General features: G+C 34.0%; 1 protein-coding gene across 1 annotated transcript in view; it reads left to right on the top strand.

The window, feature by feature from the left end:
- Positions 1–2,114: 2,114 nt before the first annotated feature.
- GIN1 (gypsy retrotransposon integrase 1) overlaps positions 2,115–11,705 on the top strand; it is a 156,376-nt gene continuing 146,785 nt past the window's right edge. Inside the window, exon 1 of the mRNA XM_054555239.2 lies at positions 2,115–2,202. The gene's annotated coding sequence lies outside the window, so the exon portion shown is untranslated. The remainder of the gene's footprint in view (positions 2,203–11,705) is intronic.

The raw sequence follows: 11,705 nt of genomic DNA, 5'->3' as shown, positions 1-11,705 counted from the left end.
GACCCATCAAGACAACTAATAGTGGGAAGGCTTTATGGACACATATGTCAGAAAACAAGGGCACCTGTGAGGTAAGCTAGGGGGAACAGACATGGCTCTATACAGCAATGTAAAATGTGTCCCATCTTTCCATATTATATTGCAGTTAAGAAATAGTTTATGTTCCTTAACATGAATTTAGACTAGAGAAACAAACATATTTAGGGTACAATTTAAAAGGGTTTTCCCCTCTCTGTTGTAATGAATTTTCTTTAATAACTCCAAATTCTTCAGGGAAAACTTTCACCCACACAGCAGTGTTGACTGCTGGTGCCCTGAGGGAATTACGGCACATAGTAATAAAAGATGTATAGAATTTCTACATTAGCAACGTGAAGTCCAGCCCAGCACCCTAGTATGGAGGACAGATGGAGTTCCAGAAGGTAGAAGCCCATACCGGAACTGGGGGCAGTGGAGGGGATGCCATGTGGAAAATTGGTTGCCAAACTGAGGCCTCAGAAATGAATGTGAAATAAACCTTCTCCTTCACAAATATTGTAGACAGAGTAGAGCCTATGAAGTTGGAGGAGGTTGCTACACGGTTTATACTCAGTAGACACAAAGCATCTCAACTTACTACAGGAAAACCACCTTTAATGAAAGCAACCAGAGTTCCCACATTCACCTCTCCCCTTCTTTTCTTGGGTGCTTTCATTAATTGAAAGTAAACTTTCAAAGTCAGAGAATTATCAGCCGTGTAGCCACCTAACGAAATAAGACAACAAATAAATGTGAACTCATTTTAACAAGTGAATGCCTACTAAATCAGTAGATCAACACTGGCAAAATGCTGTATCTACAGTGCTCCTGCTTTAATTGAGGTTGGCACCAACAGAGCCCCAGTTCCTCAAGACATCAAGTGAGTGTACATCAAACCAAACTTACGAACATATAAGTGACATTTCCTTAATATTTCATATTTCCATATTGCTTCAACAGCCACATGTTAGATGTGTTTCTGAAATAATGTTGGTAAAGAAGAATTATTTAAAATAAATATTTTACCATAAGTTTCCAGTTGCTACTTAAAACTCCCCACAATAACATATAATAACTTGAACATTCACGTCTCAAAGTATTCTGCATTTGTCAATGCATAATTTACATGCACTAAAGTTCAAACTATAATTTAGTTGAAAGGACAAACCCAGAACTTTCACATACGCATTTAATAACAGTACACATAATGTACGCTACAAGGTGATTATCATATCTTAGACTTCTTCCAGTTCTGAGAGACTTTTATATTTAAGCGATCATCCTACCTAAGCTTTCAACAGAATTCATGACTAGAAGACTCAGGGACATAATGGTATGGATCCTGATGTTCACTAATCTCAATCTCGCTACAGTTACTTATGAATAAGATAGTCTTATTACCTTCTTCTGTTACACATGACAAAGGCTTGGAAATGTTAAGAGGTATGCAATTAGGAAAGATAAACCAGTGTTCAAAATCACCTTGCAATTTCTTTTCTCTCTCATCCTAGGCTACAGTTTGTGATTGTCTAAATAAAAGGATTCATCCACGCATTCCCGGAAAAATTTACTACCCAAGTTCACGCAAGACAAATTTGGAATAGAAAATCCATTTAATTACTTCTCTTGGGAAATATCGCTACCTGGCAGAGAAACTAATGTGATATTAGAAGGCTACTTATTCGGAATTTGTGTAAGAACTACACATATCACATTGGGTTTGAGCAAATTATCAGGGTCTCTTTGTTGGCCCACTGGAGTCCTTTTTCCTGGGAAATGCTGAAGACAAGAGTCCTAAACTGTTCCCAAGCCCAGGTTTTCTCTCCTCCAAGTTACCCTTTCTGTTCTTTGAACATCTAAATATTTACTCAATAAAGACTCCTTACTGTCTTACAGAGGGAGACTCTGTATTAACCTCTTTTAACATCTGACAGCTTTCTAGCCTTTTAAGGAAGTGATACCTCCACCCATCACAATTTAGCAAATTTAATCTGTTATACAAGTTATCATGTTAACTACCATTAGCAAACAGTAGGACAACTGTGACTTCCTTACAAGGCATTGTGATTTTTGTACTATCACCTTACTGATTATTCTTGAAATGCAAGCCCATCTTTAATACTAACATTCACAACATCCACAAGTTATAAACCTGCTTTTTGGTTCATGTGTTCTTCAGTAACAGTAAGTAAAAAAGTGTCTTTAGAGACACTCTACATATTTTTAACCCTTTTTTCATCACCAGGAAAATGAAAACCTTTGTTTCTCAGTGGTAAATCATCATAGACAGAAAGAGTTGGTTCTTGAAATCACACTGTGTGTGCTTTAGGTTGGTCCTTAACTCAAACCTGGTGTGTATTTGCATGTGTTTGTGTGTGTGTGTGTGTGTGTGTGTGTGTGTTGGGGGGGGTTGGTGAGAGAGAGAGAAAGAGAGGGAGAGACAGAGACAGAGAGAGACAGAGAGAACAAAACAGAAAGACAGACATGGAGAAACAGAGACAGAGAAGAGATAGTGCTACATTCCTGGAGTGTAAGCATCTTTTCTTCCTTTAACCTAGCATAGCTTTATCATATCTCTTTAGTCACAGTTTTTGTTCTTGCCTTTCCATTGCTGCAAATCCTGGACTGGCAACTTTCTTTGTTCCCACAACCTGGTCAGATACAGTCAATAGCTTTGTGGTCAGATTCTTTGCTCCCTGAAATCTCCTAACCCTCAAGATGTTCAGCACAGGCCTGATAAGCATTGAATCACTGCTCAGCAATCCTCCAGGTCTTGTGAAAAGCATAGGTCTGGGACCATGGCTTTTTTTTCCTTTCTTTCATCCACAATATTATTCTGTGCTAGTACATAGTAAAGTGCTCAATAACTGTTGAGAGAAGGAAAGAAGGAGGGAAAGAAGGAAAGCGAGCACATTTGGCAAGTGATTTGACAAAAACCAAAAATCTGGGTACTTACATTTTAAGACATGGTATAAGAAAGTTGACAGAAAATTCTGATACTTAGGCAATCTGATCCAAAACTTTGCTGTTTTGTGTATTTGTGTGTGTGTGTGTGTGTGGTGTGTGAGAGAGAGAGGGAAATACTAACACCAGTTCCGGGGTGGTGGTGATGATGATGATGATGATGATGATGATGATGAAGAAAATGATAATTCTTTCTTAACTGAATTTTAATAGGAGTACCAAAAAATGAGAAGAGAACAAAAATTGTGGCTGGCTGTAATATACTACTTACCATCATCTACATGAACTGCTTGCTATCTGAGCCAGGTTACTTTGCAATATAATTATGATGATAAACACATTTACATCTTCCATATCCCTCCTAAATGTGTTTCACAAGGTTCAATTTGCAGTCTTATGCTATTTTTAAAATATATACTGTTTTTCTTGGAGATTTAAGAATCAACCATTATAGTGCTTCTCAAAGTTCCTTAAGTATACAAGTTTAGTAAATATTGAATGTTTGATAAACTAATTAAATATAAGCTCAAGGCTAAATGGTGATTTTGGAAATTACATATTTCGTATGCATATTTAGTGTAATCTTTCACACTTAGATAGTAGAAACCTTCATTATTCTACCTCCTCTTTTTCATACTTCTTTCCTCTCCATTTTTTAACGGTTACACCTTAACTTTACTGTTACAAAAATTAACTGTAATCCCAGCAGTTTGGGAGGCTGAGGCGGGTGGATCACTTGAAGTCAGGAGTTCGAGACCAGGCTGGGCAACATGGTAAAATCCCATCTCCACTAAAAATACAAAAAATTAGCTGGGCATGGTGGGGAATGCCTGTAATCTCAGCTACTCAGGAGGCTGAGGCAGGAGAATCGCTTGAACCCTGGAGGCGGAGTTGCAGTGAGCCAAGGTCTCGCCATTGCACTCCAGCCTGGGCAACGAGAGTGAAACTCCATCTCCAAAAAAATAAAAATAAAAATAAACTCTGCAGTGAGCTCAGTCCTCTGATAAACCAAAGTTTGTGAGTAATAACAGCATGATATTTAAATTATGAAAAAGTAGATAAGAGATAGGATTATTTTTTATTTCCTGATATTAAATCATTAAATACTTGTCTTAGTCCATTTTGTGTTGCTGTAACAGAATGCCTGAGACTTGGTAGTTTATAATAAAAGAATTTTAGTTAGCTCATGGTTCTGTAGGCTGGGAAGTTCAAGAACATGGCTGTGGTTTCTGGTGAGGACTTTTGTGCTGCCTCATAACATGATGGAGAGGAAGCAAATATGTAGAAAGAGAGAATACTCAAGGGATGCCCTGGCTTATAACAAACCACTCTCTCAGGAACATTTCTGTGAGAACTAATCCAGTCTTGTCAGATGGAGAACTCACTCACTACCAGGAAAACAGACACCAAGCCATTCATGGGGGATCTGCCTCCATGACCCAAACACCTTCCATTAGGCTCCATCTCCCAGCACCACCATATTGGGAATCAAATTTCAACATTAGTTTTGGTGGGGACAAACAACCCATATCCAAACTGTATCAGTGACTAACTTTATTTTTAGTTGTCTCTAATTAGTGTTACACAAATAATGCTAACTTCAATGACAAGATAATTTTGGAAATAGAATTTATTTTATTTAGCATTTTCAACTAGAGACTATACAAAGAGTGGTGATTTTCATAAATAGCAGCAACTTTCTGGCTATGGGATCAAAACCAACTTTTTTTAATATTGGAAGTTATTTTCATTAAAAGGCTTTTACATGAATGTATAAATAATTTGAGAAACAGGATTGTGCATGGATTCATCTTTTAAAAATATTCATTGAACAATAACTGTTTCATGTACCTTGTTAATAAATTAACTTTGAAATCTCTACCTTTTAGTTACCATGAATAGATTCTTCAAAATAAATCTAATCCACTTAGATGGATATAAAATCCCTGTAATACTACTGTATGAATGTATATATACATATATGCAGTGGTCTTTTAACGTTTTGGGCACCAGGGACTGGTTTTGTGGAAGACAATTTTTCCACAGATGAGGTGTGGTGGGGGGATGCTTTCGGGATGAAACTGTTCCACCTCAGACCATCAGGCATTAGTTAGATTCTCATAAGAGTGTGCAACCTAGATCTCTTGTATGTGCAGTTCACTATAGGGTTCTTGCTCCTATGAGAATCTAATGCTGCTGCTGATCTGACAGGAGGGGCAGCTCAGGTGGTAGTGCTTGCTTGCTGGCTGCTCACCTCCTGCTGTGTAGCCCAGTTTCTAACAGGAATACACATATCCAGGGGTTGAGGACACCTGCATATATGTATATTGAGTATATATAGAGGGAGAGAGAGAGAGGGACAGAGAGAGAGAGAGGTATGATTGTGGCTACTGTTCTTACTGTTTTTGTCATTGGGTTCCATGTGTAAGAAAGCCTTTTGACCAGGTATTTTTTTGCTTTGTCTAAACATGTATCAAAGGGAACCTATTATTTTTATATGTAATCAGAGATAAAATGTTTACTATATGCCATTGAAAGAAATTTTATATAAACTGGAGTTATTTTCAACTAATATTTATTGTGTACCTAAGTATTGTTCTAAATATGTTTATATATGTCTTATGTATATTATATAAAGAACTAAAAACAGTACCTGACATTTTAAAAAAACACTTTGTGTCAGCTATTATTGTTTATTGATTTACTGAGGTACAACTAAAATATAGCAAACTGTACTTATTTAAAAGTCCAACTTGTTAAGTATTAACATATGTACACACTCCTTAAGCTGTCACAGCAATCAAGATAATGAAGATATCTCTCAATCCCAAGAGTTGCCTCCTGTGTTTTTTTCCTCGCAGCTCCCCATAATTCTCTGAACCACCAACAGCTTTTCCCCCAACCCATCCAGGCAACCAGTGATCTGCTTTCTGTCATTAGATTTGTTTTTATATTCTAAAATGTTATATAAATTAAATGATATAGTATGCATTCTTTTTCGCCTGGCTTCTTACACTCACAATTATACAGAGACTAATTCATGTTATTGCATGTAGTTATAGTTTCTTCTATTTTAATGCTAAATAGAATTCCATGGTATATCCATATCACAATTCACCTGCTTACAGACATTACAAATAAGGCTGCTATGAACACTCCTGTCCAAGTGTTTGTGTGTATATGCTTTCATTTATCTTGGGTGTTACCTAGGAGTAGAATGACTGTGTCAAATAACAGGTATATGTTTAATTTTCTAAAAAGCTGCCAAACTCTTTTCCAAAGTGGTTGTACCATTTTACATCCCCACCAGCCGTATATAAGGGTTCTCGTTTTTTTACTTCCTTGCCAAGACTTAGTATCATCAATATTTTTAATTTTAATAACTCTAGCAAGGATAGTGGTATTATATTGTGGTTTTAATTTACAGTCCCCTAATGACTAATGATGTTATGCACTTTTCATATGTTTATTTGCAATCCATACATCTCTTTAGTAAAGTATATGTTGCAAACTTCTGCTTATTTTCAATTGTATTTGAGTGTTTTTTAAAAATATACTCTGGATATAAGCCCTTTATCAAATATATGATGTATAATCCTTCTCCTGGATCATAGATTGTCTTCATTTTGTTAATAGTTTCTTTGGAAAAGCAAAAGTTCTTAATCTCGATGAAATCCAGTTTAAATTTCAGAATCATCTTATTTCTATAAAATAGCCTCCTGTTATTTTGATTGGGATTGTGTCAGAGTTATAAAACATTTTGGGTATAACTAACATATTAATGATAGAGCCTTCCAAACCATGAGCATGGCATATCTCCCATTTATTTAGATCTTCTTTAATATCTCCTAGTGCTATTTGATTGCTTTCATGGTATAGGTCTTGAGCATTTTCTGTCGGATTTATCCTTAAGTAATTCATATTTTTTGTCTTGTGAGTTGTATATTTCAATTACAATTTCTAATTTTTTCATGATAATTTATACAAATACAACTGCTTTTTAAAATATTGACCTGGTATCCTGCCACCTTAGCAAACTCACTTTGCATTCTAGAAGAATTTTGTTGAGTACTTATAATTTTTTACTTAAAAAAAATTTTTTTCTGCAAATAATTTTTATTTGTCCTTCCTGACATAGATTTTTTTTTTTAAATTTCCTTTTCTTGCCTTATTGCACTGGCTAGAATCGCTAGTAAAATGTTGAATAGAAATGATGCTAGTGAACATCTTTGGTTTGTTCCTAATTTTAGGGGAAAAATACTGTCTTTCACCAAAAAATATAATGTTAACTATAGGGTTTGTCATTCTTTATTAGATTGAGGAGGTTCTTTTCTAATCCCAGTTTTTGAGATGTTTTATCATAAAGAGATGTTGAATGTTGTCTAATTCTTCTTCTGCATCTATTGAGATGATCATAATTTTTCTCCTTTAGTCTATTAATATGGCAATTTACAACATTTGATTTTCAAATGTGATTCCAATCTTATATCCTGAGATAAACTCCATTTGCTCATGATATAGTGTCTTTTTTTAAAGTATCATTGGCTTTGATTTGCTAAAATTTTGTTTAAAATTTTGTATCTATGTTCATAAAGGATTTTGTATGTATGTTCATAGAGGATGATTTTCTTGTGTTGTATCAGAGTGGTTCTAGCCTCATAGAAAGAGCTGAAAAGTATACCCTTCTCTTTGGCTTTCCAGATGAGTTTGTATTGGTATTCTTTCTTTCTTAAATTTTCGATAAAATTTACCAGTGAAAATTTTTTATGGGGATATTTCAAGCTAAAAATTCAATTTTTAAAATAAATATAGTACTATTCAGGTGATCTATTTCTTCATGAGTGGCAAACTTTGGTAGTTTGTATCTTTCAAGGAATTTGTTCATTTCTTCCAAGTTGTCAAATGTATTGGCATTAAATTGTTCATAATAATTATCCTTTATTATTCTTTGAATATCTATATGACATCTAAGTATGTACCTTTCTCCTTTCTGATATTTTTAATTTGTATTTTCATTCTTTTTATGCCTAATTAGTATACATAAAAGTGTATCAATTTTGTTGATCTTCTCAAATAACCAGACTTTGGTTTCAATGATTTTCTCAATTGTTTTTCTGTTTTCTATTTCATTGATTTCAGCTCTGATCATTGCTATTTTCTTTTCTCTGCTTATTTTAGGTTTAACTTGCTCTTCTTTTTCCTAGTTACTTAAAGTGGAAGTTGGGATTACTGTTTTGAGGCTTTTATTCTTTTCTAACACAGACCTTTCCTTCTAAGCACTGCTTTAGCTGCATCTTACAGATTTTGAAATGTTTTATTTTCATATTTATTCCACTCAAAATACTTGCGAATTTTTCTTTTGATTTCTTTTTTAACTTGTGGGTTTTTTGAAAAATTGACTAGAGATATTTTTGTTATTGATTTCTAACTTAATTCCACTGTGTTCAGAGAACATACTTTGTATAATTTGAATCATTTAAAATTCATTGAAACTAGTTTTGTGGCCCATAATATAGTCTATCTTAGTAAATGTTGCCTGTGCAAATTAAAAAGAATGTGGACTCTGTCCTTGTTGGGTGGAGTGTTCTATAAACATTGGTCAGGTCAAGTTGGTTGATGATAGTGTTTTTCAAGTCTTCTATGTCCTTACTGCTTACTGATTTTTTTGTCTTTTTTTCCTATCAATTTTTCTGTTTGATGTTTCCATATGGTTAAATTGAAGTGAAATACAATTGACTATGTGATGTTCTGTCTTCCTCAAGGTATCACATCTGGAGACACATCTGTCCTTCACTGATGATGGTAATTTTGATCATTAGGTCAAAGTGTTGCCCAATGTACCCATTCTAGAAGTACTGCTTTTTATTAATCTGCCTTGCAATTAATAAGCAATTTATGGGGAAGCACATTAAGATCATGCAAATATCCTACTCCTTATCAACACTTCCTCCTGGATATAGCACCTGCTGATGATTCTCATTGTCTTCAAATAGCTCAGGGGAAAAAAAGTATATATTTGCCTGCTCTTAACATTATGTGTCTGTGTGTGTGTGTGTGTGTGTGTGTGTGAGAGAGAGCACTCAAATAGGATAAAATGTTAAGAGTAGGCGAATTTGGGTAAAGGTTAAGGAGTGTTTGCTCTTTATACTATTTTTATTTTTGCAATATATTATATGTTTAAAATTCTTTCTGTATAAATTAATCACAAAATTTATTGCAAATGTTAATTCACCTTTAAATTATATATATGCTTTAAATATATCTTTAAAATATGTATAATAGATATTATATAATAAATATACATAATAAATAATATATAATTGAATATATTTTAAAATATATAATATAAATATATAATTTAACATGTATAATATGTATTACATATTAAACATATATTGATGTATATTATAGATTTAATATATTATACATATATTTATATATTCTTTTAATTTATTAAAAAATAAATATATTAAAATACATCGATATTTAAATATATAAATATATATTGTATATTTATATTTTTCAATAGATATTTTTATATATATTTATAGAAGGACATTTTTTATATATAAAAGTTTTATATATATATCTTTAAAGATACATTTATATCTTTATAACCTTACAAATAAATATATCTTTAAAAATATATGTTGACATATTCTTCATACAGATATACATAGTTAAATAATAGTTTAAACCCCAAATGATATTACCAGAGATTAAGGAGTGGAGGAGGACAAGTATGCGGAAATAAAAACATTCTCATCTGTTAAGGTAGACTGAGTCAAAAGTCAGTTTCAATCTTGACTTCCATAATTAGAAACCTCTTTGTTCAAGAGTAAGTACAAACAGGAACTGAAAACCATACAAATCAATGCAGAAGATAAAAGCAAAAGAAGCCTATTCTTTATATTGAAAGAGTAAAACCTGGCACTGAAACATAATAAAAACCTAAAACAAGATGGCAGACATTAGAACAAACATTATAGTTATACAAAGATTTTTAGAGACGTTGGGATTTTAAGAAAATGTTCATAATATAACATTAAGTAAAATGTGTAAGATGTGAAATATATTCAAAATGACCTCAATTGTGTTAAACACACACACATATATTCAACACAGAAAAAGGGACTATAAGTAAATAATCAGTGTAGTTGTTTCTGGCTAGTGGGATTTTACGTAATTTTTACTTGCTTAGTTATAATTTTATGTTTTTGAAAATTATCTGTAGCGTGCACAAATTACTTTTATACCAAAATATGAGTTATATTTTTAAAAAGAAAAATATAGCCTTTTCCATTCCTTTCTATTTCTGGAGCTAAATCTGGTTAAATGGTGCGTGAAATGACATCAAGACCTTCTGCCTAACATTTTTCATGAAATATGTAAGTCTGCCCCTCAGGCAACATTGCTGAGGTAACATGTTTTATCACTTAAGTTGTTTTACCTGGAACACTATCCTCCACATTGATTTTAGTTTCATCTTGGGTATATAAAAGGTTATATCAAGAAGCTACAGGTATAAACATTAATGTCAGTCACTTTTGATTAAGGTGAAGAATTGTCTCCCATTTCAGAGGACACAGAAGAGGGGGAGTTTTTTCTTTATATTTGCAGTTGAAGTTTGCACTACTCAATGATATGGGATAACCCTCAGCAGTGTCTTGTGTTCTACTTGATGGATTTGAAAAGGCAGCATACAGTGTGGGCGCTGGAGTCACGTGACCTGGGCTGGTGTCCTGGCCTGTGAGTTAGTAAATGTATTCATGCCTCAGTTCTCTTATCTGTGAAATGGGGGTGACAATAATAGTACCTACCCTATAGGGTTATTTTGAGGATTTAATGAATTAGTATTTGTAATGTGCTCTGAACAGTGCCTGCCACACAGTGAGTGATGTAGAAATCTTAATAAATAAAATTCACTATTACTAAATTACAGACTAAGGCACTTCTTCAGTCTTTTGTCCCCTATAGTAACAAGAAATAGTTCTGAGTCTTGCCTTACTCAAAATTGTGAAACACTGCATTTCTCCATTGGGCTCCCACTCCCTTTTGGCCTTCCCATCTTTTGGGTACAGTGATTTTCAGTCCTTTCTTGATTCTTCATCACTTCCTCAGAAGCTACCTCTCCTCATGAATGCTGCTCTCTTGCAGCTCTGCTCTCTACTTCAGAGGACTGTGGCTTGTGATAATTTCCACACTAACTTACTTACTGCTGCTCCATTGCACAGGGCCTTTCTGGAGACAAGACCTTCATCTGTCTTTTCCAGAATTTTGCTAAACAGAACACTAGTCAGAGGGATATTGACAAGTGTGCTGAAAGAAAAAATATTCTGACTTCCTATAAAGTTAGTAAATACACTGGGGTTAGCAAAATTAACCTTTGCAATTTCAAAGACTACATAATTTGCTAATATATATATATCCAAGTGGGGAGGACAAAGTGTACAGCATTTTCCAAATAGAAGTCAAATTAGCCTTTTATTTCCTCTATATATTACTATTAATACCTGGAAGAATTGGCAGAACATCACATTGAAAAATGCCGCCTTTACTGAAAGGAGTGGCATTCTACAGTGAAAACACCCTATGCCTACGGCCTTGTGGAAAAGAAATGTTTCTGAAGGCACAATTCAAATTACTCCATTTCGCTTTCGTGGCCAGAGCTGGTTTACCACCATAATCCCAGAAGTAATTCAGTCTTCCTCATGCTGCCACAG

Source organism: Pongo abelii, chromosome 4 (genome assembly GCF_028885655.2).
Source record: "Pongo abelii isolate AG06213 chromosome 4, NHGRI_mPonAbe1-v2.0_pri, whole genome shotgun sequence".
Lineage (NCBI taxonomy): Eukaryota > Metazoa > Chordata > Mammalia > Primates > Hominidae > Pongo > Pongo abelii.
This window is presented reverse-complemented; position numbering and strand designations above follow the sequence as displayed.